A 16250-nucleotide genomic window follows, 5' to 3' on the forward strand; every position below is an offset into this window, starting at 1 on the left:
TGGAAAGTGTTATGTACAGCCGCGAGTTGTTGAGGTAACTCAAGTCGGTAAGCTACTGGTCCAATACGATCAATAATCTTGAATGGTCCGATATACCTTGGATTTAATTTCCCTCGTTTACCAAATCGAACAACACCTTTCCAAGGTGAAACTTTAAGCATGACCATCTCTCCAATTTCAAATTCTATATCTTTTCTTTTAATGTCAGCGTAGCTCTTTTGTCGACTTTGGGCGGTTTTCAACCGTTGTTGAATTTGGATGATCTTCTCGGTAGTTTCTTGTATTATCTCCTGACCCGTAATCTGTCTATCCCCCACTTAACTCCAACAAATCAGAGACCTGCATTTTCTACCATAAAGTGCTTCAAACGGCGCCATCTCAATGCTTGAATGGTAGCTGTTGTTGTAGGAAAATTCTGCTAACAGTAGATGTCGATCCCAACTATTTCCGAAATCAATAACACATGCTCGTAGCATGTATTCAAGCGTTTGTATTATCCTTTCGCTCTGCCCATCAGTTTGTGGATGATAGGAAGTACTCATGTCTAGACGAGTTCCTAATGCTTGCTGTAATGTCTGCCAGAATCTTGAAATAAATCTGCCATCCCTATCAGAGATAATAGAGATTGGTATTCCATGTCTGGAGACGACTTCCTTCAAATACAGTTGTGCTAACTTCTCCATCTTGTCATCTTCTCTTATTGGCAGGAAGTGTGCTGATTTGGTGAGACGATCAACTATTACCCAAATAGTATCAAAACCACTTGCAGTTCTTGGCAATTTAGTGATGAAATCCATGGTAATGTTTTCCCATTTCCATTCCGGGATTTCGGGTTGTTGAAGTAGACCTGATGGTTTCTGATGCTCAGCTTTGACCTTAGAACACGTCAAACATTCTCCTACGTATTTAGCAACATCGACTTTCATACCCGGCCACCAAAAATGTTTCTTGAGATCCTTGTACATCTTCCCCGTTCCAGGATGTATTGAGTATCTGGTTTTATGAGCTTCTCTAAGTACCATTTCTCTCATATCTCCAAATTTTGGTACCCAAATCCTTTCAACCCTATACCGGGTTCCGTCTTCCCGGATATTAAGATGCTTCTCCGATCCTTTGGGTATTTCATCCTTTAAATTTCCCTCTTTTAAAACTCCTTGTTGCGCCTCCTTTATTTGAGTAGTAAGGTTATTGTGAATCATTATATTCATAGATTTTACTCGAATGGGTTCTCTGTCCTTCCTGCTCAAGGCATCGGCTACCACATTTGCCTTCCCCGGGTGGTAACGAATCTCAAAGTCGTAATCATTCAACAATTCAATCCACCTACGCTGCCTCATATTCAGTTGTTTCTGATTAAATATGTGTTGAAGACTTTTGTGGTCGGTATATATAATACTTTTGACCCCATATAAGTAGTGCATCCAAGTCTTTAATGCAAAAACAACCGTGCCTAATTCCAAATCATGCGTCGTATAATTTTGTTCGTGAATCTTCAATTGTCTAGATGCATAAGCAATCACCTTAGTTCATTATTAATATACTTAATGATATGTTCACTTATCATAATATCATGTTAACTATATATATATATATAACCATATATATGTCATCATATAGTTTTTACAAGTTTTAACGTTCGTGAATCACCGGTCAACTTGGGTGGTCAATTGTCTATATGAAACCTATTTCAATTAATCAAGTCTTAACAAGTTTGATTGCTTAATATGTTGGAAACACTTAATCATGTAAATAACAATTTCATTTAATATATATATAAACATGGAAAAGTTCGGGTCACTACAGGAGGTGTCGAATCAGCTGGAGTATGAAACAATATTGGGTCCTTCGAAGAGTCATCCAATTTATTACGCGTGCCTTCTTTAGCTTCAGAAACAGCAACGCCGTCTTTGGATTTCGCAAAATCAAAACGTGCAGCAGATTTACTCGGTCTTTGAGCTCCCTCTATCATCTCATCGGAATCCACCGCCGGCGTGGAAGCCATTGCCGGAGAATCGCGTAACATAACAAAGGCCCGATCTTTGTTCTTACAATCGATAGGTATATGAACCTTGGTATCACTTCCTAAGGATTTCTAATTCACTTCCAAATCAGATCTTCCGATGATCGGATCAATATTACTTTGGCTAATATCAGATGATATATTAAATGAACTAGTGCCACAAGGTATATCAGGAACAAACTCACCTTCTTCAAATTCTTTTTCGGTAACAACCCAACCAAAAACGCAGCATAAAAAAAAATTTAAAACTGAGCTGACCAGATGAGGTGCGCGGCGCGCACCCACACCTGTGCGCGGCGCGCACAGGGCCTGGCAGCCCGCTGTCCACTTTTTCCAATTTTCGTAAAAAGATCTCTTGCTTCCCGACACTTTTAGACCAAACGCTTTTCACAACATTTTATATTAGTTAAAACTAACACGTTCCAATAATAAAATGAGTTTTACGAGACCGGGCCCACATCGGCCGTTTTACGACTTTCGTACAAAATACAAGTTTTCAACCACATGATTTTTAACACAAAATAAGGACCGAGCATGACGATTGGGGATACGCTACCCAATCCTAATCAAATCCAAAAACAAGATCTTCTAAGCAACTACGCAAGTCCACAAGTCCCCACGCTTACCCGAGTCACCGCATCCATGCAAATCTATAAAAATATAAACAATGAGAGGGTAAGCTAACGCTTAGTGAGTGAAAATATACTACATACATATATACGCATAAAATGGACACGCCGCTCAAATAATCAAATACCGCATACCGGAGCATCCATGCATAAAGGCAAGCTAATCTAAGCATACCGTACGATCACTAAGCAACAAGCTAGATATGCATCAACAAACATAAGTTCACCAACGACGATGTGAACAACGCCAAGAAGCTACACCCGGAGGGTTAGTTACATCACGACAATACAACAATATATATAACAATATGTATAACAATAATACGACAAACATTGGTGTTCACAACATCCAAATGTATTCAAGATCTCAAGGCTAGCCCAACGAATGGTATCGTCAACATCGAACTTAATTCCCATTCGTCCCAATAAATGTGGTATCGTCAACATCGAACTTAAACCCACATATGAGGTATCGTCAACATCGAACTTAAACCCTCATCGAGTTTCACTACAATAGTGGTATGGCTTCGTCAACATCGAACTTTAAATCCATACATGAGGTATCGTCAACATCGAACTTAAACCCTCATCAAAACGAACCAACGATATATTCTAGGATATGGTATCGTCAACATCGAACTTTAACCCATACCCCACAAGAAAAATAAATCATATACATACATATATAATTATTCCACTCACAAGCCCATGTGATAAAGTACACACAAAGTGTGCACCTCGCCAAAGGTTGTCAACCAAAACGCACAACTGTGCCAATTGGACATGTACACAAGTCCATCAAATCCACCTATATGTGAAGTGAGCTCTATAGCCGAGGTTCACTTCACCCAACCCGCACCCATCCTACACATACATATGCACATAAGATATTAACACTCACCTTGTCGTCTTGATGAATGCTTCCAAGTAATCCGCAACTCGTCAATGGAAAATACCTAATCAATTCATCACAAATACAACAACACACTTAGAGTGGATTTACAACCAACTCAATTCGACACTTAGTGCAAATTCGACCAATTGCACTCATAAACACAAAACGCGTCCAAACTAACCAATAATCACTAATCACAAGTGAACATGGTTCTAATATGCCAATGAACCTAATCTTAAGTGTTTAACACTTATAAATCTCAAAATCACCCAAAAACCCTAATTTTGACTCAATTCCAAAATTAGTCTTTCAAACACATCAAAAGGGTTCCAATACCTCCATAATCACTAAACCTAGTGATTAAACCCAAATACAAGTCATAAACAAGACCAATTTGTTCACCAACCCAAAATCCACCAACAATAACAATAAACCCGATTACTAGCATCAACAAACTCACTTCAAGAGTTTTAAATGGGTTTCTCTACAAATCAAGTTCAAACCCTAACTTTGAATATCAAATCAAACAATGAAATTCGGAGTTAGAACTTACCAAAACAACCAAACGTAGCTAGGAACGAGGTGAACAACTTTAAAACCCGAGACTTTGATCAATCCAAGCTCCTTCTTCTCCAAAACCCCAAATCTCTCTCTAGACTTCTCTCTCTCTCTAAGAATGGATGAGAGTGATGAATAGATGTGAAAATGATCCAAAGTTGGATCCAAACCAACTGATAAAGCTCACAGATATGGCCTCAAGTGAAATGACCAAATTGCCCTTCATTAAACTCAAAATTAGAAAAAGTAGAATTGTGTCGCTGGGCAAGTGCGCCGAGCGCACACCTAAAGGGTGCGCGGCGCGCACTACAGTGCTGAACCGATTCTGACCTTTTTGATTTATACCACGTTTCACCCATTATACGCACATCATTTTAACTCTAAGTACCATAAATATTTGGGTGTTACAACTCTCCCCCACTTAGAATCGATCACGTCCTTGTGATCCTCGTCACTTAAATGCCCGGACCAACACTCCGCTGTCCTCAACATAAGTCCCAAACCGACTTTCCTAGACAATTCTTCCCAACGAATCGCCTTTAACAACGAAATCGTCCCCCGCGATTTATAAATCCACAATTCCGAGCACTAAAACCATGCTCACTCCCTAACATCGGGAAAACTTAACCAATCTCGTACCGAGATATCAATCCCTTAGTGTACCCTTACCGAGTACAACGCTAAAAGCAACAAAGTCTCAACCTAAGGTCAACAACCCGAAACAATGAAGACCGAACCAAACGAATCCTTACGGATAACACTAATCACTAAACATCCCTTGCAGTGCGCAATACGACCAATACGCAACTACCGTAACATCATAAACAAACGGCTAAAACCGATAGCGTCCACAACGACTATGGAAACGCAAATCCAAAGGTGCACAAAATCGACTATCGTCACACCCGTAACAACATGTGAGCGAAACACTGCTATCGCATCACTATTCTCACAACATGGTCTTCACGACACCACCATCGGTGTATAAAACAACCGATAGTTCCCGCAACATGGTCCTTACGACCCCACCATCGGTGTATAACACAACCGATAGATCAAACAACACGAAGGCTGGCCGAAAACACACTCGCCTTAGTGAATCCGAACTACACGCGATTCACTTCCACAATAAGATGATTGAAACTACACGCATCATCGTGAATTCGCAAACACACGCGATCCACAATCTCAACACAGGAATGGTACTCGCATTTCCCACCGGTACTCGCATTTCCCGATAATGTTATACCATGCCGATATAACACTACTCCCATCACACACGCTCTTTTGGCCTCCATCACGACGAGTAGTGTAACATTACGCACTGCTACACCATAGTGCATCCTAACGGAATACACTAACCATCAACACACGCTCTTTTGGCCTCGATCAACGAGTAGTGTAACATCACGCACTACTACACCCTAGTGAATCCTAACGGATACCACTAACCATCAACATATGTACGCGTACACAACGCCAACACAATCGAGCAAGAACGACCTATATCGCACATAGGTACAAACAGCAATTCTCTAGAAGAGAATCCGACGCGCACATTCCTTAGCCGAGGGATTTCACCTTGCTCGTCAAACACGTCCATTATCTCTCAACGAGATTTACCACATTACCACCTCGGTGGTAATTCAAATCCAAAATCATAAGTACAATTTAACCGAAATTGTACTTCTACCACAAATCGACCAAATCTAGGTCCCGACAAAAATTCCGGATCTACTAAGAGCATCATCCGAAATCCCACACTAAATACTTCTCGTGCGGGGGTGTAACTCCCCCACTTGGAACTACGTTCCATAACCGCCTCACCGCGGTAACATCATCCGCGATAATTACCACTATCCGTCATACGTGACCAATCTCTCCATCGGTCATAACACTCGAATTCTCACGAATTCATTTCGCACACAAGAAATTAACGTTCACCGTCACCCGTTGGCTTTATTTAAACAACGACACAGAACCAACACCAAACGCACCTTGTACGACCGTTCAATACTACCGGAAGGTAGACTTTACTAACAATTAGGTTTACAAGGCCCACCACCACATCTTGCTCCAACCATGAGCATACTAAGGATCTTAACCTATCCTTAAACACTTCGAACAAAAAGTGTACCACAAATTACACAAACTCTACTCTCGCAATCATCCAATTGCTATAGTTTGTCAACTTCACCTAGTCACTCATGTACCTAAGGGTTTCACCTCGGTACCCTAAGTACAATGTAACCACAACATAATCAGAGTCGAACACCATGCTAGTAGGTATACAAGAGGCACCTAATGTCGCGTCACGTAGACTCCTTTACCAACATACATCGAGATCCAAAACACTCGATCTCAAGGGTATCAATCCTCCCGACGAACCTCATGGTTCATCACTTCAACACGAGAGCGAACACGCTCTAACATCCGAACACCAAGCCCATACCCATGGCTTGGTATAAACACTCTACAAATATCAAGGAATGCTTGGTTGCACCAAGTCTTACGCCCTTCACCCGACAATCAAAACGTCCCCCTAGGGTACTTCCATTAGGAACGTCACCCATAACCATAACATGCACAACACAATGCATTTAACAAACCCGAATCCAAACGGCACATAATAAATAATGAAAGGACATATTTATTAAAACGAAACGTACCTTAACGTCTCCTTGCCGCACCCGTCCCCACTAACTCGGGACATTTCGACTTACGATGTCTTTCTTCTTGGCAATTGAAGCACAACGTGCCATCACCCTTTGGTACCGAACATTCCCAAGACTTGTGACCCCTCACGCCACAATTATAACATCTTGACGCACTAGAATAAAATATAACCATCCGTGTACCACCCGTGCTCACACTCGGACCCTTAGTCCTCTTACTCGGAGCACCATACGAAACAACCCTTCTCTCACTTGAAGGTTCACAAATATTTGATCACGTATACGACTCGAAACCTCTAGCCACGGTGAATAATTTCGCAAACGATTTCGCGTGACCTCGGCTAATTTTACTCTTCAAGTCATCATTCAAGGTCCGATAGAAATCCCCCATCAACAAACGATCATTCCCTAAATACTCCGGGCAAAAACGAGCCTTCGCCATAAAGGTCGTCTTGAGAGTATTCAAATCCATAGATCCTTGTCGCAATTTTCGCAACTCATTACGCAACTCCCACAAATCGGCAGAAGTCCGGAACTCCTTGAATAATTCCTTCTTAAACTCGTCCCACGATAAAGTCATAAACGTTTCGCCACCGACAAGATCAATCTTACCATCCAACCAATCCTTCGCCCTACCCCGCAACAAACTAGTAGCGAGTCTTGTCTTTTTCTCGGAAGGGCAATCAATAGTACGAAAACACCCTTCGACATTCGAGATCCAAGTTGTGCTCACCAAAGGATCCGGTTTCCCATCATACATCGGGGGTTTAGTCCTTATGAAGCTCTTAAGACAACGCTCCATTTCACCACAACTTTGAAGTTCGGAATACTTCCTATCCATTTCTTCCCGTAACGCACCCACTTGCTCCGCAACGGCGGCCGCAACTCTAGCGTTAAACTCCACGTCGTTCGTATCGATCCCGTTTCCCGTCGCCATTCCAAGGAATGCAAAGCGATTAGATCACGAACGTATAAAGCACACACACAACACCGCCCCATCTTGCTAAACACTCGTCGTACATCACTTGCTAGACACGATTTGCACCCGTAATAAGGTTTGCAAGTCCTTATTACACACACACACCGTATCAACTCGTTAGTACAACGACCGCCTCGGTTGATGATATAAATAAACACAAACAAAATTCTACGCGATATACACATACGCGAGAATTATTATCACAACACAATTAATATATTAATAATATCCGCATTACCAATATCGACGTTAGTTCACCTACAAACAAGGCACTAACTATAACCTGTTCCGACCCGTAATCCTACAAGTCCCGCAACAAATTAAGCACACACAAAAGTCTAAGTCTAGGTACCTATCTCAAGTCACCTAAATCCCTTAGACCATGCTCTGATATCACTTGTAACAACCCAACCAAAAACGCAGCATAAAAAAAATTTAAAACTGAGCTGACCAGATGAGGTGCGCGGCGCGCACCCACACCTGTGCGCGGCGCCCACAGGGCCTGGCAGCCCGCTGTCCACTTTTTCCAATTTTCGTAAAAAGATCTCTTGCTTCCCGACACTTTTAGACCAAACGCTTTTCACAACATTTTATATTAGTTAAAACTAACACGTTCCAATAATAAAATGAGTTTTACGAGACCGGGCCCACATCGGCCGTTTTACGACTTTCGTACAAAATACAAGTTTTCAACCACATGATTTTTAACACAAAATAAGGACCGAGCATGGCGATTGGGGATACGCTACCCAATCCTAATCAAATCCAAAAACAAGATCTTCTAAGCAACTACGCAAGTCCACAAATCCCCACGCTTACCCGAGTCACCGCATCCATGCAAATCTATAAAAATATAAACAACGAGAGGGTAAGCTAACGCTTAGTGAGCGAAAATATACTACATACATATATACGCATAAAATGGACACGCCACTCAAATAATCAAATACCGCATACCGGAGCATCCATGCATAAAGGCAAGCTAATCTAAGCATACCGTACGATCACTAAGCAACAAGCTAGATATGCATCAACAAACATAAGTTCACCAACGATGATGTGAACAACGCCAAGAAGCTACACCCGGAGGGTTAGTTACATCACGACAATACAACAATATATATAACAATATGTATAACAATAATACGACAAACATCGATGTTCACAACTTCCAAATGTATTCAAGATCTCAAGGCTAGCCCAACGAATGGTATCGTCAACATCGAACTTAATTCCCATTCGTCCCAATAAATGTGGTATCATCAACATCGAACTTAAACCCACATATGAGGTATCGTCAACATCGAACTTAAACCCTCACCGAGTTTCACTACAATAGCGGTATGGCTTCGTCAACATCGAACTTTAAATCCATACATGAGGTATCGTCAACATCGAACTTAAACCCTCATCAAAATGAACCAACGATATATTCTAGGATATGGTATCGTCAACATCGAACTTTAACCCATACCCCACAAGAAAAATAAATCATATACATACATATATAATTATTCCACTCACAAGCCCATGTGATAAAGTACACATGATAGTGCTCCAAATGAACATATATTTAGTAGCAATATCCTCCCAATATGTAAATTATTTAGTTGTAATTGTCCTATTTTAAGTTGTAATCGTTTATATTAAATAAGTCCGAAGACAAAAGGCGAAAACGATAATTTGAAGACGCAAATGACCAAAAAGCTCAAATGTACAAGATACAATTCAAGTGGTTCAATTTATTGATGAGAAACGTCTAAAAATGACAAAAGTACAAGTTGCGGAACGCAAAGTACAAGATATTAAATTATACGAAAGGACGTTCAAAAATCCGAAACCGGGACCTGAGCCAACTATCAACGCCCGACGCAACGGACCAAAAATTATGAGTCTACTATGCACAAGAATATAATATAATATATATATATAATTATATAAAATTATATATATTATATTATATAATTAAATATAACGTCGACAAGCTAGAAAACAAAGCAATTGGGCATGGCCAGACTGGCCATGCGATTGCATGAGATTAACACTGAGAACCCATGCGATCGCATGGGCCTCAGGATCAGACCACATCTATAAAAGGCAACGAGTTTTGGCCATAAAAATAATAATAATAATACTCTGCAATAAATATATATATATATATATATATATATATATATATATATATATATATATATATATATATATATATAAAATATATATAGTATAGGGTAGTTTTATATTAGATTAGTTCGGGTTATGTAAAGGTTATTTTACGGGTTTTAAAGTCGGAGCTCTGTCCGTGTAACACTACGCGATAAATAATCAATGTAAGCTATGTTCTCCTTTTTAAATTAATGTCTCGTACTTAAGTTATTGTTATGCTTATTTGAGCCAAAGTAATCATGATGTTGGACTAAATATTAAAGACGGGGTAATTGGGCTTTGTACCTTAATTGGGGTTTGGACAAAAGAACGACACTTGTGGAAATTAGACTATGGGCTATTAATGGGCTTTATATTTGTTTAACTAAATGATAGTTTGTTAATTTTAATATAAAGATTTACAATTGGACGTCCCTATAAATAACCATATATACTCGATCGGACACGATGGGCGGGATATTTATATGTACGAATAATCGTTCATTTAACCGGACACGGGAATGGATTAATAGTCTATGGAATTATTAAAACAGGGGTGAAATTATGTACAATGACACTTGGCATAATTGATAACAAAGTATTAAAACCTTGGGTTACACGCAGTCGATATCCTGGTGTAATTATTAAACAAAGTATTAAAACCTTGTTACAGTTTAAGTCCCCAATTAGTTGGAATATTTGACTTCGGGTATAAGAATAATTTGACGAGGACACTCGCACTTTAAATTTATGACCGATGGACTGTTATGGACAAAAACCAGACGGACATATTAAATAATCCAGGACAAAGGACAATTAACCCATGGGCATAAGATTAAAATCAACACGTCAACCATCATGGTTACGGAAGTTTAAATAAGCATAATATATTTTATTTCATATTTCATCGTACTTTTATTTACTCGCTATTTTATTTAACGTCATTTATTTATTGTCATTTATTTTTCGCTACTTTAATTATCGTCATTTATATTTTGCATTAGGTTTTAATTGTAACTTAAAATATAAAATCGACAAACCAGTCATTAAACGGTAAACCCCCTTTTATATATTATCAATATAATATATTTTGTACAAATATAATTGTTTAAAAATATAGTGTACAATAAGCCCGCTCCCTGTGGAACGAACCGGACTTACTAAAAACTATACTACTCTACGATTAGGTACACTGCCTATAGTGTTGTAGCAAGGTTTAGGTATATCCATTTTGTAAATAAATAATTAAAACTTGTGTAATATTTCGTCGTATTTCGTATTTAAATTAATACTATTTCGTACACCCCGCTGCACACATCAACACACAAAGTGTGCACCTCACCAAAGGTGGTCAACCAAAACGCACAACCGTGCCAATTGGACATGTACACAAGTCCATCAAATCCACCTATATGTGAAGTGAGCTCTATAGCCGAGGTTCACTTCACCTAACCCGCACCCATCCTACACATACATATGCACATAGGATATTAACACTCACCTTGTCGTCTTGATGAATGCTTCCAAGTAATCCGCAACTCGTCAATGGAAAATACCTAATCAATTTATCACAAATACAACAACACACTTAGAGTGGATTTATAACCAACTCAATTCGACACTTAGTGCAAATTCGACCAATTGCACTCATAAACACAAAACGCGTCCAAACTAACCAATAATCACTAATCACAAGTGAACATGGTTCTAATATGCCAATGAACCCAATCTTAAGTGTTTAACACTTATAAATCTCAAAATCACCCAAAAATCCTAATTTTACTCAATTCCAAAATTAGTCTTTCAAACACATCAAAAGGTTTCCAATACTTCCATAATCACTAAACCTAGTGATTAAACCCAAATACAAGTCATAAACAAGGCCAATTTGTTCACCAACCCAAAATCCACCAATAATAACAATAAACCCGATTATAGCATCAACAAACTCACTTCAAGAGTTTTAAATGGGTTTCTCTACAAATCAAGTTCAAACCCTAACTTTGAATATCAAATAAAACAATGAAATTTGGAGTTAGAACTTACCACAACAACCAAACGTAGCTAGGAACGAGGTGAACAACTTTAAAACCCGAGACTTTGATCAATTCAAGCTCCATCTTCTCCAAAACCCCAAATCTCTCTCTAGACTTCTCTCTCTCTCTCTCTCTCTAAGAATGGATGAGAGTGATGAATGGATGTGAAAATGATCCAAAGTTGGATCCAAACCAACTGATAAAGCTCACAGATCCGGCCTCAAGTGAAATGACCAAATTGCCCTTCATTAAACTCAAAATTAGAAAAAGTAGAATTCTGTCGCTGGGCAAGTGCGTCGAGCGCACACCTAAAAGGTGCGCGGCGCGTACTACAGTGCTGAACCGATTCTGACCTTTCTGATTTATACCACACTTCACCCATTATACGCACATCATTTTAACTCTAAGTACCATAAATATTTGGGTGTTACATTTTCCGTATAGAAAACCATCGATCATGTAGGAATCTTTTGTTTGCATCCATTTAACGATTCCTTGTCCAACGAAATACTGTCTTTGGTATTTTTCAAATTACATTCGGACGAGATATCACCTAAGTTGCTATGAGAAAGCTCGACATCTTTCTTCATTCCATCTCCATCAACGACATTGAAACGTTTGTGATTCACTTCAACCAAAGTCCAAGATAATCGATCATTGTTATAGCTAAACACGAGGTTGTGATTGTTCACCGATTCTGGAAGATTAAACTCGAGACAATTACCGCCGATCTTTATTTCAATACGATTACTCACCGGAAACTGCAGTTTCTTAGAAACTCGATCATTATCTGTAGTAGTATCCACAAAAGATTTGCCTTCCCATTTTGGTGGATTAGATGGAACACGGTTCCAAAAGGGAGTCGGAAAATCCACCTTATCGGCTACATTCAGGTCTTCACCATTCTTATTTTCTGAACGATTGGCAACATCAACTTTTCTCTCCAAAGCTTTATAAGCTCTAATCCACCTCCCATTTATATGAATGTTGTTTAAGATTTTAATGAAGGAATCAACATCGCTAATTCCTTCAAATCTTACATATCCAAAGCGTTGACCACTCGAGAGTCTCTTACGAGCTAAATACACGTCATTGAGAGTACCGTAATTCTTGAAAACCCTCCAACAATCGACTCAAGACCACGTATCCGGGAAATTGAAAATCATAAACGATGATACACGATTGTCACACGACTTGAAACACGTCGACTTTGACATGGAGAACACTTTTTCGTCCTTCCTCACAACCATTGAAATCTCACATTGTGTTATGATTAATGAAAGGCTGAGTTTAAGCCACTAGAAAGTGAGATTTATTATTGAAAACTACAGTATATTACTGCGACTGGAGATGATGATGGTGGTCGGAGTTGGGTGATGGTGGTCGGAGTTGGGTGAAGGTGTGATGAATAGTTTTTATCTTTAAGGGATAAAATATGTGAAAAATAACTTATAAGCAAACGGGTTCACAGTTGTCAAAAGTGTACGGGTGAGCCATTTAGCCTTCTAAATCATTATATTAACTAAAAAAAAATCCATTTTAACACTTGTAATAATATGTGCCACACTAGCTATTTGCAAAGTATCAATAGTTTGGTGAACAAGTGTTTTAATGTGTACATACAATCCCATGTTTAAGCCCGGACCTATTTTTACCCATCATAAAACATGCCCGACCTACTTGTCTCTCTACTGCAAATTCAGCCACAACCACGCTTGAGCATTTTTTAATTACATTAACCATTCCACCACTAGTCAAACTTCCCTCGGGTCGTTCAAGAATGGGGGTTGTCTTTGATTTAATGGGGTCATTAGATTAGATGGGTATATAGTGGAAATGAAAAGTAAATTTTCTAGTTTAAGTATGTGTGACTGCGTTAATACAAAGTTCTTTCTGCAAATGATAAAGTCTAACAAGTAAGCATCTGCGTATCTCCCTCAACTTTTTCAAGTCAACTAGTTAACTCCTTTGTAGCGGTTATATCGGATGAGGTGCCATATGCTATCACCAACAAACTCAAGAACCTTGCACAAATTCTGTCCGTTCGGGCCCATGTATCTGTAGTGGGCCATCAACTGAACTACACATTTTTCGTTTCCAGGGTCATTTTTGGCGATAACATAAAGAAACTCGATAAAAGTTAAAACTTAACAGGACAGTTAACTTTCGTTAAGGCTAAGAATCTAATTGAGAATAAATAATCTCTTTAAGAATTATTTATGCAGTTATAAATTGACATGAATGAAAAGAGAAAAAACGAAGTTGCAAGATGATTTAATTTTGTGTTGACGCTCATGTGGTAGTGGCTCGCCTCTCTTAGCGAGTTCGACTCCCGTGGGGTGCAACATTGCACACAAGGTTGCCCTTTTACCCTTGAATTCCACCCAAATGGTGTCTGCCGCGCACCACGTTGTTGGGGCAGTGGGGGAGGAGGTTTTACCGCCCATGCCCTCAGATTGGGCCGGATTTCCTCCTGGACACAGTTGGGGCAGGTTATGTAACTACATGGAGATGAGCGCGTGGGTGTAGAATTTGATAAGAAGGTGAATACTTCTTTTATTTTTCTTATTTAATAAATCTTGAGATTACATAGGTATTTATACTAATACTAAACCTTGATTCACAAGGTATTCTTGATTAACAAGTTAACAAATTCTAATTAGAAACAAATCTAAATAAATCATAATTAATAACAGGAAAGACTTGGTACTTAAGTCTTGTATACGTGATATGCATCTCAACACTCCCCTGCAAGTTGGAATGTGAAGATCTCGAACATCCAACTTGGCACATAAGAATTTCATCGGTAGTCTCCTTCACCTTTTTATCCATCGTTGCCTTAACAGCACTTCTAGACTGCGACTATCCAACCGGTAAAGGTTCCTCCTTTGGATTTTTATCAGTGACGAATAGTCTGTTTTTGATTCTTGATCAGAGACGAATACTCTGTATTTGGTTCTTGATCAGAGATGAATACTCTGTTTTTGATTTTTGATCAGAGATGAATACTCTGTTTTTGGTTGTTGATCAGATATGAATACTCCGTTTTTGATTTTTGATCATCAAGCTCCGGACATGAATCCAGTTCATTCTTAAACCTTGTTTGGTTCGCCCGGAGTTTTCATCTTCCCGACATGAACCCAGTCCAACTTGGACCTTTAATGGTTCGCCAAGGAGTAATCAGATTCTAGACATGAACCCAGTCCAACTTGGACCTTGTTTGGTTCGTCTAGAATATTTAGATTCCAAACATGAACCCAGTTCTTTCTTGAACCTTGTTTGGTTCGCTTGGAATATTCAGTCTCCAGACATGAACCCAGTTCGACTTAAACCTTGTTCGGTTCGCCATGGAGAATTCGCCTTTTTTGGCGGCCCATCCGCTACTTCTTCTTCAATGACAACACTCTTGCTTCTAATACTCCCCTCAAATTGGAGCATGTAGACTTCGAATGCCCAACTTGTCTAGTAAATATCATAGTTGTTGATTTCTAAGTTCGTTTTCTCGGGGTTTGGAACCTAGTCGAAGCTATGCGGCTCATCCCCACGCCGATCTTCTTTCTTTTGGTCTTTCTTCTTGCTATTGTACTTGTAGTAAACAATAAGCAATTGAAGATCTTTTTTTTTTTTTATGTAACAACATCTAAGCCATAAACACGGACTTTCGTCTACCATCTTTAATTTATTTGTAATAAACAAAGATGAGTAGAAGGTTTTTTTCTGTTCTGCCATAGTTTCCCAAAAATTCATGGTACTACGGACTTTTCTTTCCAAATTAATTCTTGGCTCTTTCACTTGTTCTCTGACGCATCTAACACCAAACAATTTAACAATTTCAATTGCCTTAATTTCTTGCTTTGTTTTTGTCGTGACTACGAGGAACCCAAAGACCAATTCTTCAATTCTTCAATCATTCGCCATCAAAAACTCCCAATTTTTCATTCAATTAGTCAATTTCAATTACATAAACAATGGAGCTCGATTTGTCACCAAATTAGCATATTGATACCGGAATCAATTTTGATGATTCCGTTGTCTTTTTGGTTGCTGACGAGTGATTTGGCTGTGGATTCGTCTATCTCCCAAGCGCGGCAAACGAACTCCGTTGAGAAACCGGTGAAGATACCGTTGAACCTGTTAGGAAAAAGTCGGTGAACGAGCCTAGTTTGTGGGCGGTTTTGGTGTCGCCTAAAAAAAGGACTTGGAGTTCGGTGTCTTCTTTGTTGTACCACCATGTAACGACACCGAATGGTAGAGCAATTGTGTCACCAGTTTTGATTGCTATGACTTTTTCTTCTTTCTCAGGTAGAACAATTCCA

Source organism: Rutidosis leptorrhynchoides, chromosome 2 (genome assembly GCF_046630445.1).
Source record: "Rutidosis leptorrhynchoides isolate AG116_Rl617_1_P2 chromosome 2, CSIRO_AGI_Rlap_v1, whole genome shotgun sequence".
Taxonomy (NCBI): Eukaryota; Viridiplantae; Streptophyta; class Magnoliopsida; order Asterales; family Asteraceae; genus Rutidosis; species Rutidosis leptorrhynchoides.